Source organism: Pieris brassicae, chromosome 4 (genome assembly GCF_905147105.1).
Source record: "Pieris brassicae chromosome 4, ilPieBrab1.1, whole genome shotgun sequence".
In the NCBI taxonomy this organism is placed as follows: Eukaryota; Metazoa; Arthropoda; class Insecta; order Lepidoptera; family Pieridae; genus Pieris; species Pieris brassicae.
In genome coordinates, this window is record NC_059668.1 from 10,233,473 (window position 1) to 10,246,056 (window position 12,584).

Here is a 12,584-nt window from a genome sequence, read left to right on the forward strand (position 1 = left end):
TTACTTTTAGGGATCGAGACCTGTTGATGCTTTTATCCTTCACCATACGAGCATGTTTTTATTGCACAGCTTCTAGCTCCAATAGTGTATAGCCTGGTTTAAACGACACCTCAAGGTAGTCGCGTGCTTGTGATGAAAAATATCAAGATGAGATTTTATATGTATAAAAAACAAATTATAACTACATCAAATAATACAGTAGTACCTTCTGAATAATATTTAATATTTTTTTATAAATAAAACTTTTTTAAATTTCTTACAATGTATTAAGGTTAATATATATAGCGATAACGTTGACAATGTGTTTATTCAACATAACATTAACAAATAATAATAAAAAACAATATGAATATTCCAGTCTGGCGCTAAAGCTGTTTCATGCTGTCAAGCGTCCGCCATATCGGGCGACAAGCGCGCAAACCGCGGCACAGACGCACCCGGCGCACTTCAGTACCTAACAATCAGTGCGCAGTCGCATACGCGTTTTATTGACAGTGTTTTTATAAAAATGTGATCGTGACTATCTTCCCTTTATATTTATAAAGAGATAGATAGTGTGTGTATTGTTGGATTTTTCTTATGGTTTTCTTCTTGGATTTCCAAGGTATGTACTAAGGTGCGCCATTACGTCAAAGCGGTGGCATTTTTTATGTTTTATGTGAATTCAATGCCATTGGCATGTAATGAGGCAATAGATTGCGTAAAATTACTTATCTTGACATTTTTAAATACTAGAAACTAATTTTTTATCGGTTAAGGCTTTGTCAAGGTCCATAACGCGGACTGTTAAAACTAAACATCCTACACAAATTAAATAAATAAACACAATTACAAATTGTTTGTCAACGTCACTTAGTTTATATACTACACGGTACGTTTAGAAGTCATGCATTAATATGTTTACATAGATATTATTCATCAAAAACAGTGTTTACTTTAAAGTTTGAAAACCGAGACATCCATAGACAACTCAACTGTGTTTGCTAAATTCCGACCATTTTAAATAAAGTTCGTCTTCATTATGTAGGCGTATTCCTCCTTGTTTATAAAAAATCATATCACTTAATGCATCTTTTGAACATAAGTAGAAATGCAATCGAGTTACTTTCAGAATATTTTAATTTTACCTACATATACAAACTATCGCTTTTATTGGTAAATTAACTATGCAATACTTAACCTTTACAATAGTAATTACTGTAATAATTTGTACATTATCGGACTTATTCATAAACCTTAATTAATTTTTTTGTCACGTTTATTCAAAATGAGTGATAAGGATTATTCAATAGCCGTTCGACGTTAATGTTCTTCATAAAGACTGGCCGTTAATGGAGAAGATTTAGTAGAACAGTGCTTTCTCAGTAGTAAGTGGCCCCTTCGTTTTGTGGTTGTCGTTCATCTTTGTTTTCATACACCATCTTCCTTGCGCTTCATTGTATGTGTATTTTTTAGCTTACCAAGTTTTAGATTATGCCTGTATGTATGTTTAAGCGTTATACAAGATCCCACAAGGTAAAAAAGACATGAAATTAGCTAGTGAAAATGGTCAGTAATGCATTATTTTTTACTTATTTAAAAAAAAAAGTTATAAACCGTTTCAATGCAGCAAAACAACAAAAGGTCACGATTTATTTCTAACTACATACAACGGAGCGGGATTTTTATTTACTGCATACAAAAAAAACATGTTAATTCGTCATATTGTTACAAGTATACCACCATAGGCCTTTAAAAAGTATGATACCAATATTTCAGACCTGGTCGTAGCGTCATGTACGACCTCTGTACCTATGTTACATTCATACGGAGCTCGTGTTTAAGCCTCGATAAAACAGGACGGGACGCTGTCGTTCATAACCTACGTGGGGCTCATCATACTAAGTCTAGAAAATGACATATGTTTAAAAATATGTGTAGTTTACACAGCTGAATTATTCGGGTCGATACTTATGATAACTTTTATATTAGTATTGTAATTACGTGGCTATCTGACAAATGAAATGATTCAAAATGCAGATATAAGCGAATAGATATTCAAATATAGTAGCAATGTAACGCGTTCTCATACTTTCATGTTTTCAATCTGTCTCTAATTCAGCCACCATCTTCGTATTTCTAAAATTCTGATGATCCCAATTTATATCAAAAATTTAATTATTTATATAAATGATAGGTTTTAGAAAGAATTTACTAGGAATTGGTAAACGAATCACAGTAAGTAAATGTAAAAAAAAATTGTCTATTAAGAAATACACTTTTTGAACGGATTGAAGCTATGTATTATTGTATAGCGTGACCACGCACACTAAAAAGCTCGCGAAACGTCGGAAAAAAATATGTAAATAATTATAAGTTTTTAATAATAACACATAGCTTCAATCCGTTCAAAAAGTGTTTTTCTTAATGTGTAAAAGCTATGTTAACAAAAGACAATATTATTTTTTGGCTATTTCGATAAGCCCCCCTTAACAATCAAATTTCCCGCCTGTGGGGCGTTCCCCACGTTGGGAATGCCTGCTCTAGTTGGTACTACCAAGAAATAATAATAGATTTGTAGTATCCAAAGTTAGATACAATGACTTTTACGAAAATCTCGATTCCCCAAGAAACCACAAGGTAGATAAAATTCTTAACGAAAAATAGAACAAACTATATTTGCTACAAACAGGCAAGACTACATTGATATTCTGTAGACGTACGCGTGTTTTGGAATGGGTTTCCACTATAGTATTTAACCATATCATGTTCCTTTGTCTTTGAAATATGGTATTGCATATGTATGATAATATTTTTATACATAAATGAATTTATTTGTTGTATTATTTGACCAATAAAAAGTAACCTTTATTTTATGATTAGTTTTACATTCTTACCTATGGTAGAAACCTCTTCACAAAGTAATCTTTAAAAAATAGAAACGACCTCAAAATGTACAATATTTTCTATTTGTATAGTAGTGTTGGCCTAGTGGCTTCAGCGTCCGACTCTCATCCCTGAGGTCGTAGGTTCGATCCCTGACTGCAGCAATAGACTTTTTTTCTATGTGCGCATTTACATTCGTCGGAACGGTGAAGGAAAACATTGTAAGGAAACCGGCTGGCTTTAGACCCAAATTAGATTGACTTACCTATTAGTTTGAAAAATAATCATACAGAAATATGAGGCCAACGTCTTAAACGATAATAAATCAATTTATATATGAATATCCTATATATGATAAATTTTTTGAAGCCTATTTGACTGGATAATACGCAACAATAAAGTTTTTTTCACGTCGTTATAACACCTCAATAGCAAATACTAATGTTTGCAACATTAGTGTTGTTTATGGGAAGACAGAATAATTGTTTCCACTAATTTGGTACTTAATTTCCGGATTATAGTTAATATTCCAAATTAGGCACAGATAATGATACTTATAAATACCGCATACTAAAATTTACATACGCTGTAGGAAGTTACAGTCTCTTCCCTTCTGATTTGCGTTGTATGCCGGATTTCCATCTTTTTGCACAATTTGTGAATTCTGTTACGTGCAATGATATAACAGTGAAAAAGGTGTCAGTTATATAATTCGGCCATTTCTTTAAAGAACTTTTTCTTAACGCTCGCTTTTCATATTGCTTTAACGTTTAAACCTTTTTGTTAAGCCCCGAGTTATGTAACCTAACATTAGTTAGGCAAGGTTAGGATAGCCCTTTAGTGTGGTTAACACTCATAAATTGTAATTTAATATTTTCGTTTCCAATAATGTCCAATAACATAAGTGTCATTTAGATCTACGAACTCTTCAATAAGTCGAGTTAGTTTTTTGTTAATCCAGCATCGCAAACCTACTACTTTAATATTACTCCTTCCCCTAGACTAGTATTCAACGAAGAGCAGTTTGAATCGTCGACGACCAATTTCCTTCCGAGCGGCTTGATCCTTTGGCGTTGCGATGTGGGTCTTCTATCTAATGAATCACGGGGAGTGTTTAATGGAGTTGCCGCCGGAAGCCGAAGAGTTCTTCGGATTCTAAGTTCTCCCCGTGCACGATATATGCGATAGAAGATGCAGAGAGCCTAAATCCCTACGCACAGCTACATGACCTAGCCGATCAGAAAGTTGGCGACTATCCGAGCCGCTATGTGTTGGATATAGTCAAGAGTTGCAAGCGATTGCCCGGAATACCTAGTGTCGTGCCATAAATTGAAGTAACACAATTAACTAATGTAGCCACTATTGCTATTACCTATTGCTTGTAAACAAACTTTCACTTTTGTGGGAAGAAGAAAATATGCATAGACTAACATTGTCTGTACAAAAGGCGGTACTTGCCCTAAGATTTAAGCCCCGCCATTTCGTACATAATTTATTCTCCCATAACTTTTATTTTTCTTATAACAATGCAACAATTCTTATTACCATCTGAAGGCGATAGCAAAGTTCCGCTGAATCGTTCAAAATTTGTTGCAAAGTAATAAATGATCATTACAAAAATTTAATTTATAAACGTGCAATAAGCCTCAGTTAAATAGGGTTTTGTCCACTTTAATCAATTGTAAAGTGACGCGAGAGTGATAAGGACATAACATTCAATTGAGGCATGTTGAGTATGTATTACCGTTAAATTGTAGTCGTGTACAATGTAAATATATGATTACCTACGTGTTACGAACGGATATGGAAATTCGCGAAGCTCATTCACATCCGGTGAAATGTTTGAGTGTAAACAATGTTTTACGTCGCTATATAACGTCAATTTTTTGTGTACACAGTATAACTTTCTTTTTAAGTAAAGTGGGTATCTTTCGTATTAAACTCGTTCAATAATCCTCTCCAAAAACCGGGGTAGAAGAAAAAAAAATACCCTAATGAATTAAATATTTAGTATGCAGCTTTTTCCAATTGTAGCGATATTAAGAGAATGTGGGTTTTGATATAATCGCCATTCGCAAAGCTGCAAAGCAGGCGGAAAAAATAAACGGTTCAAATATCTTCTTTCCTTGTCTTATGACGTCATTTCTCCAACTTTGATATTGTTCCCTTTGGAGTAGAGACTCTTGGGCCGTGGGGTCCAAATTGACTAAAATATTATGCACCACGACTTTCAGCAATTATCCCATCTGTCGAAACATACGGCCACTCATAACAAAACGTAAATTATAACTTATCAATCCTGTATAACCACGTATTTTAACATTTTCAAAACTGGAATCACAAGAACAAGTGTTTAGATTATCTATTTCCGTTGATATTAAATGCAGTCTATACGTGCCCGGATGTGCTTTATCTTTTACCCCAGATACACTATTAAAAAGAGGTTTATTAATTGTTTAATTTGAAATATAATATATTAATTTATTTTTTATGGGATGCTACTTGTGTGGACATGATAGTCCTGTATCACCACAGAGCAGGCTGAAAAAAATAAACGGCTCAAATATGTCATTCCTCCAACTTTGATTTTTTTGCTTTTGGAGTAGACTCTTGCGCCGTGGGACTCAAGGGCAAATTAGGCGCTTATTAGAGATTTAGGTTGAGGCTGGTAAATATTACTATTTACATCACCGGTAATGGTTACCCCAGAGCTGGTGCATTCCTCGCTCAACGAATAAGTATCGCACAACAGTGAGGAAATGCTACCTTGTCCCCTACAAGGGACAAAACTTTTTAATTTTATACATTTTAAAAATCAAGCCTTCTATGACTAGACTTCTATTGAAAAATATAAAAAAAAACATTAAGTAGAGTCGTATGACCGTTTAAAATATATTATTTTATTTACAAACATTTGAATAAATAGAGTCTTTTTATAGAACACATTGTCTTCCATTCAGTGAAGTGGCTCATGGACACTCACACAGAATGTGCGGATGCGTTGTTATATTCATGATCAAATTTATGCACCTGTGGTCAATGGCCAAGTCTAGAAGTTTTGCTAACGCTGTTCCCATAACTATCTTAACCGTTAGTTACGTGATGAGCATGTTAAGTATACGCTTTACATTATCGGCAAATGTTCAAGTACATAAAATATGGACTTGAAGGAGGAGGAGGAGAATTGGCTGGATTCTATCCAGATTCCAATAAGATTAACATAAACTAAGGATGCAGAACAATTTTGATATTTCGTCCATAATTCTTCTTTAGTCTCTTCATTTCTGTAGGTCGTGTTCAGCCGCACAACTTACTTAGGGTCCTTCAAGAAAAGAGCATTTAAAAAAAGCCAGCAACGCACTAGCGAGCTATTTGGCATCAATTGTTCATGGGTGGCGGTGTCACTGAACATCAGGTGAGCCTCCTGCCCGTGTATCCCTTGTTCTATAAAAAAAACTCCACTCTCCTCTGTCTTCGGCAAACCCCTGCCCCTGGATGAGTAAGACCCGTAAGGGCCTTTACTTGGTCGGTCCAGTGGATAGGGGATCGGCCTCTGCCAATCACGATAAATTTTTCTAAGCGTACTGAATCTCTGCGTGTAACCAAAAAAATGCAAGTTAGTAACAAAGCGACGAAAGCCGATTTTTTACCTAGACACGTTTTTTTTTCCATACGTACGAATAGTTAATATAAAAATCGCTTAACGTTACGGAATCAGCAACAAAACAAATTGAATCATTAGAATTCTTTACATTTCCATGTGAAGGTTTTGTCCTTTGCGAATTTTCCTTTAGCAATGGTATTTTATGTGTGTTAATGTAAATCAAGAAATCGGAAATCAATTACGTACGCTTTTAGAATATTGCCTGAGAAGCCTAAAGAAATAATACTATTATTAGTTACAAAATGATATTTTGTAAGTTTAAAAAGTAAACTAAGTTTATTATATCGCTAACTGCGCATTCGTAACTATTTGTTCATCTCTGTTAAAATCGGTTCATAAAGTATCGCGGACGGAAAATATGGGATTGATTTTACGAAATTTTCTTGTTCCCTAATTTAAATAAGTTTAAACCAAACTATTTTTAGTAAGACTTATAAATCAAATCTACTTACTTAGCAGTAATTCAGAGCCAGGGCATCTGAAAACTTTATCGTATGTCTTTAAGACTGAATAAAGATAATAATTAGTTAACATATAAGATAGGTTAACGGATTTTATTTACTGTCCGTTGAGTGAAATTTCTACTATTCGTTAGTTATTTTGTTATAATTTTCCTTGATTTTCGCAATTAATTTCTTGTTCATTTTTTATTTCGTGTGTGAATTTATTGGTTATGTATACTTGTCGATACAGGACAGGATTATTGTTTTTGTAAATTAAAACTATACACAAATATATTTTAAACTACCTGTCATCGTGATACTACGCGAGGTTGCGGCCTGTGAGCGTCGTAAAAATAAAGCTTGGGGAATCTTGCGCTCTATATGTTAAATTACCAATGATATTGTTGTAGGTCGGTATACGTAAACGACCAGAGATGTAGGAATGTGGTGCATTTGAATACCTATTGCAAGTCACTTGAAATGCTGGTCACGATTTACCGGTGTAGGGTAGATGAACTTGGAAACGATTATTTTGAAATAAAACAACTTTTAATAAGGTTTTGAGTGAGTATTTTAATGTCATTACATTCAGTGTGAAACTTTCAACACAATATGTTCCTGAACCATTGGTAGTTTAGTTCCTATATCGAATTTACAATGGAGTTCGGAGTTGTTCGGATTACTACTTGCAGCTGCTTTTCATCATCAGACTTTGAAGCAGAATATGAAATACCATCCTCGACCTCCATCGTTCCACGACTGAGCGTCATTAAAGGCAGTTGACGTGCGCACCACTGAAGTTAGGCCAATTCAACTTAGTGTCCTACAAAAAGAGCACAGCAATTCCGAAAAGGCCCGGAATACACTCGCGTACCTTCTTTATTATAGAACATCTGATGTTAAGTGATACCGGACGTTGAGAGTATGCATTTACATCAAGTCATCCTGTCCGTTTGTCCTCTGTTATCTCAAAACATGTGAAAAAATCCGTCAAACATCTTGAACAAATGTCCTTGCCTGCGCAGAAGCGATTTTTAGGTATCACTGGGAGGGGCAGTGGGAGAGTGACGTGCAAATCACGTAGTTGACGTTTGTGTGTGTATGATGCGCAAAATTTCCCCCACTCCCTTTTGCTCAAGAAGTTTGCCGGTACCTATACTTTACCGACTCGGTAACGTCTTCTTCTTATCCGGTACACTCTTGACAGAGCGGTCGTGAACGCTATTTAGTAGTGGTCATCAAAGGAGCAGATGTGATGCGCTTCACGACGTTTCGCCATCGTTGCCTATTAGTGGTCATCCTGCTACACTCATTGAGTGTACCTCCTACGGCAGACTTGATCTGGTCAGTCCAACGCGTAGGTCACCTTCCGCGCGGTCTAGTGCCTTCTATCTTCCCCTGGACGACAAGGCGTTCTATGGACTGAATACCACGCCGAGATACGTGTCCGAAGAATGTAAGGATGCGAGATTGTACTATTGAAAATAAACGCTGCTTAATACCGAGTTCTTGAAGTATCGAGACATTTGTACGAAACTCGGTCCACGAAACCCCAAGCATTCTCCTCCAGCACCACATTTCTAGAGCGTCCATTTTCTGTCTTTCCACATCTCGCAAGGTCCACGTTTCGGCCGCGTACAGAAATATGGGGAATATAAGAGTCTTCACGAGCCTGATCTTCGTGGCTTTTGTTATGGTCCTGTTTCTCCATATCTTTTGCATCTTGTCCATAGCCGTTCTTGTGATGCCCATACGTCGTTTGACCTCATCGATGCATCCGCCATTGTTTGAAATCTGAGCCCCAAGATAAATATAAGATTGGACTACGTTGCATTTGTCACTTGAGGCGAATTATTTCTGGCACGGTCAACAATCATTACCTTGGTTTTGCTGCGATTTATCTTAAGTCCAAACTCATGGCTCACTCGTTCCATCCTTGACAGAACCTCTTCCAAGTGTTGCGAACTGGATGCAAACAGAGTGGTGTCATCCGCGTAACGCAAGTTCGCAATCAGGTATCCACCAATTGTTACCCCGTCTGTCCAGTCTTCCAAGGTGATGCGCATTATGAGTTCGGTGTACACGTTGAATAAGAGCGGCGATATTATGCTCGGTAACGTACATGCCATATAAGTTAAAACTTGGCCAACACAGAAGGCTGGTCATATATGCCTTATCTATGTATGAAGCAGATGTAGAAGTGTATTAAGCGACACAGTTATTAAAAATAATGCGGTAACATTTGAACTAGTTGCGTTTGTTATTTATCTCGGTCAAGACAAAGAGAGTTCTCAATTAAAGGTGTGGCACGCAGTTGCCCCAGTGATGAAGAATCACGTTTTGGAACCACACTCAATATAAATTATATTGGTTTTTAGTTTATGGTTCTTATTCGTGAATCGAATCAAATATTATAAATGTAATGTTAAGGCTTGTAGATACATTGACGAGTGGTAACGTCTTTAACGCCTATCGCACGGATATTTATTTACTCGACGACCGTTGGACTAATTAAAGTAATGAAACGAAGTTCGCGGAGGCAAGTTGGAAATAAATATGGCCTGTTACTCAAGGATAATGTAGCGTTACAATATTGAAATTCAGGATTCGGTCCAGCAGTTTTTAAATTGATTCGTTACTTTCTTCATTATTAGTATGAACACATACATGTCTCGTTTATTGGATAACGCCACTCAGACTTGTCAAATATGTCAATGAATAGCACAAGTTGTGACGCGATTCCCGGCGGTCAGCGGCATGGACTCGCCCATAAATATCATGAGGATATTTGCGAAATTGACGGCCGTGCCTGGTGGGAGATGCCAAGCCCACCAGACCTAGTATAAGCAAATAAAGTCCCTTTTGAGGAAAAGGAAGATTTGACACTCCCTTGCTGCCTAGCTTCTAGACAGATCTGCCTGATTCCGCGCCAGCTAAGCAGGGGATTAAAAATCGCTCATAAAACTCAAAAAACAGTTAGTAGGTAATACCTATATAATAAAACTATGTAATCAATACTTTCAATAGTCGATAATTCATCCATTCATTTCTTTAACTTTTTTCGAACATTCACTTTCTAGCATTACGAAATCGTTTTGATTGATAACATGCGCGCGCTGATAACATCGACGTGTGTTATCTGTCATTATCAATTATTAATTGATTTTAAAGTTTTAACTGAACAAAAATGTAACATTTTTTTGAAGAAGAAATGTCAGCAATTGAGGGACAATGGAAATTGTCAACGTTTTCGGAACGCCAGTGGAATCTGTAGCGATAATTAAATTTAAATTATCATAAAAATTGCATTTCTTGCCTCTCGGGGTCTTCTCTGTCGGGTGAGGATGAGACCGAACAGTTTATCTTTTCACATTGAATTTTTCAGTGTTAGGTCAAAAAAGATTGTCATTCTATATTCAAGGAAAGGCGGTTCTAATTGTCGACAACAAATCCATTTTTGAGCATCCCTTGGCGTTGCGTAGAAATTCTACAGCATTTACCGCGGAGAGTGTTCAGACTTGTTCGGCTTAGTATCAAGGCAGAATACGAAGTTCCACCCGTATCACCTCCACGGCCGTCGTTCCACTGTAAACCCCCCCCCCCCCTCATATAAATTTTATTTATTTATTATTTACTGTTAAGAATAAACGTATTTGGTTGCATTTTTAATGAAAAAAAACTAATTTTAGTATCGGAATAAATATTTGAATACGGATTTCATTATTATTTGACCTAGAAATGTGATACTTGGGCAATTTACGTGATTCATTTTGCTGACTGTATGTGTGTTATATAACCAAAAGTGATGCTAAGATGAATAACATAAGGTTTAAGGTCGCTTGAGAAATGTTATCTCATTGACGTTAGAAATGAATGAATCACTAAACTTCCCGATATGTGAAACATTTTACGCACGATATCATTACGCAAAATACGTCTTGTAACTGATCTAAAAAGCATTGATAAAGCCTCAAACCTACGATTTGTAGCAATAACCAACCCAAAAGTAGAACGAAACAGGTAAATTATACTACGACGTCCTCCTAGTGAATTGAACGTTTAAGATGTATTACTCACAGTAGACCAGAAAGTCTTCCCCTAATGGACTTTTTTTAAATAAAAAAATATATTTAGGAAATCTAAATAATGCGAGGAAATAAGCTATAAATATGAACGTAATAATATATCTTATATTGAAAATTGAACATAGTCCTCGATTTTTTTACACAAATCTTTCTCATTAATGGTTATTGAGATGTTTTATTTTGATGGACTTTGGACCGACAATTTATCCAGCCATTACCATGATTACATCTGAGACCAGTGCAACATGTATGATTAATGGCACTTTGACATTAATTGTAGTTTATAGTGATTACTTTTTCAGTGACAAGCAAAACTTATTTACTCACAAACACCGTAACAATTTGATTTATAGTACATAAAAGTATACTGATAGTTCACACGTGCGACTGAACATGATTGCGTTCAAATCCTCAAATATTATCTCCTTGGGTGGACATTGTTAGTTGTCTTACTAAATTCTGTCTCGGGCAGAAGAGGTTGATCACCTTCTTGCTTTTAAGAAAAATTATCAAGGCAAAACAGACAGATTTTTGATTTAGGAGCCCTTCAAGAAAGGAGTTCAGGCAGTGTGTTTGTCCATCGGCGGTGCCTCCAAGTGAGCCTCCTGCCCGTTTGGCCCGGTATAAAAAAAAAACTACAAGAAGATAAAGTGCCAGCCATTCCGTTATTTTTGTTATTTAATTATTATGATTTAATTAATAATTTACTCAGTCTAATTGAAAGGTATAGTATTCAATGCATTTAAAATCCTCTATCAAAAGACACAATAAGCGTGGCCGTTCCAAGCACACCTGAAGTCTTACATAGGCAAAAAGAGCCGGAAAGACTTGGAGCGAGGTGAAATATGAGGCTCAGAACGCGATGGAGACTCACTGCCCCATCTAGGGGTTATAGGACATAAAGACATGATTGTTTAATTATAACTTTTAAGTGTCGTAATTTGGCCGCCTAATCCAAGCCGTTAATAGTACAATATATTCTATTATTTCACTGAATCGTATAAACGCATAACCATATTCAGCTTCTTACACGAATATTATAATTAGTTTCACACAATCGGTGAGTAATCGTTTGTCTTAGTCAATTGCAATAATTATCTCAAAGAGGAACATCAAACAATGGTGACTTCCTTCATCGGCAAAACATTGCTTTCTTTATTTGATCGCTTCCTTATTGAAAGCTAAAGAAGGGCTCCTAAGCTTTTAAAAAAATGTGTGCGTGTACACTATTTTTCGAAAAATGATCTACTATATGCAACTTTACAGAAATTGGTTAAAGTTAAATTAGACAAAGTTTAACAAAAGGATTTTATTATCATAAACATGAATACAAATAATACAATTATTTCATTTTACCTTATTACTACTACAGATTATTACAGAATTTCATTAATTGTAATAGAATTATTAATATCATTGTTATCATTATTATATATTTTGTTATTAATAGCTCCGAATCTCTACGAATCAACCGTGGTAGGGACAAGAAAAATATGTAACGGAACGGCGTGTAACGGAAAAATATGA

At 35.7% G+C, this 12,584-nt stretch overlaps 1 protein-coding gene across 4 annotated transcripts in view; it reads left to right on the top strand.

Moving 5' to 3' along the window:
- Positions 1-467: 467 nt before the first annotated feature.
- The window catches only part of LOC123708702 (ephexin-1), a 77,818-nt gene continuing 65,701 nt past the window's right edge, over positions 468-12,584 (top strand). For all 4 annotated transcript variants that reach the window (XM_045659535.1, XM_045659541.1, XM_045659540.1 and 1 more), the window contains exon 1: positions 468-604. The gene's annotated coding sequence lies outside the window, so the exon portion shown is untranslated. The remainder of the gene's footprint in view (positions 605-12,584) is intronic.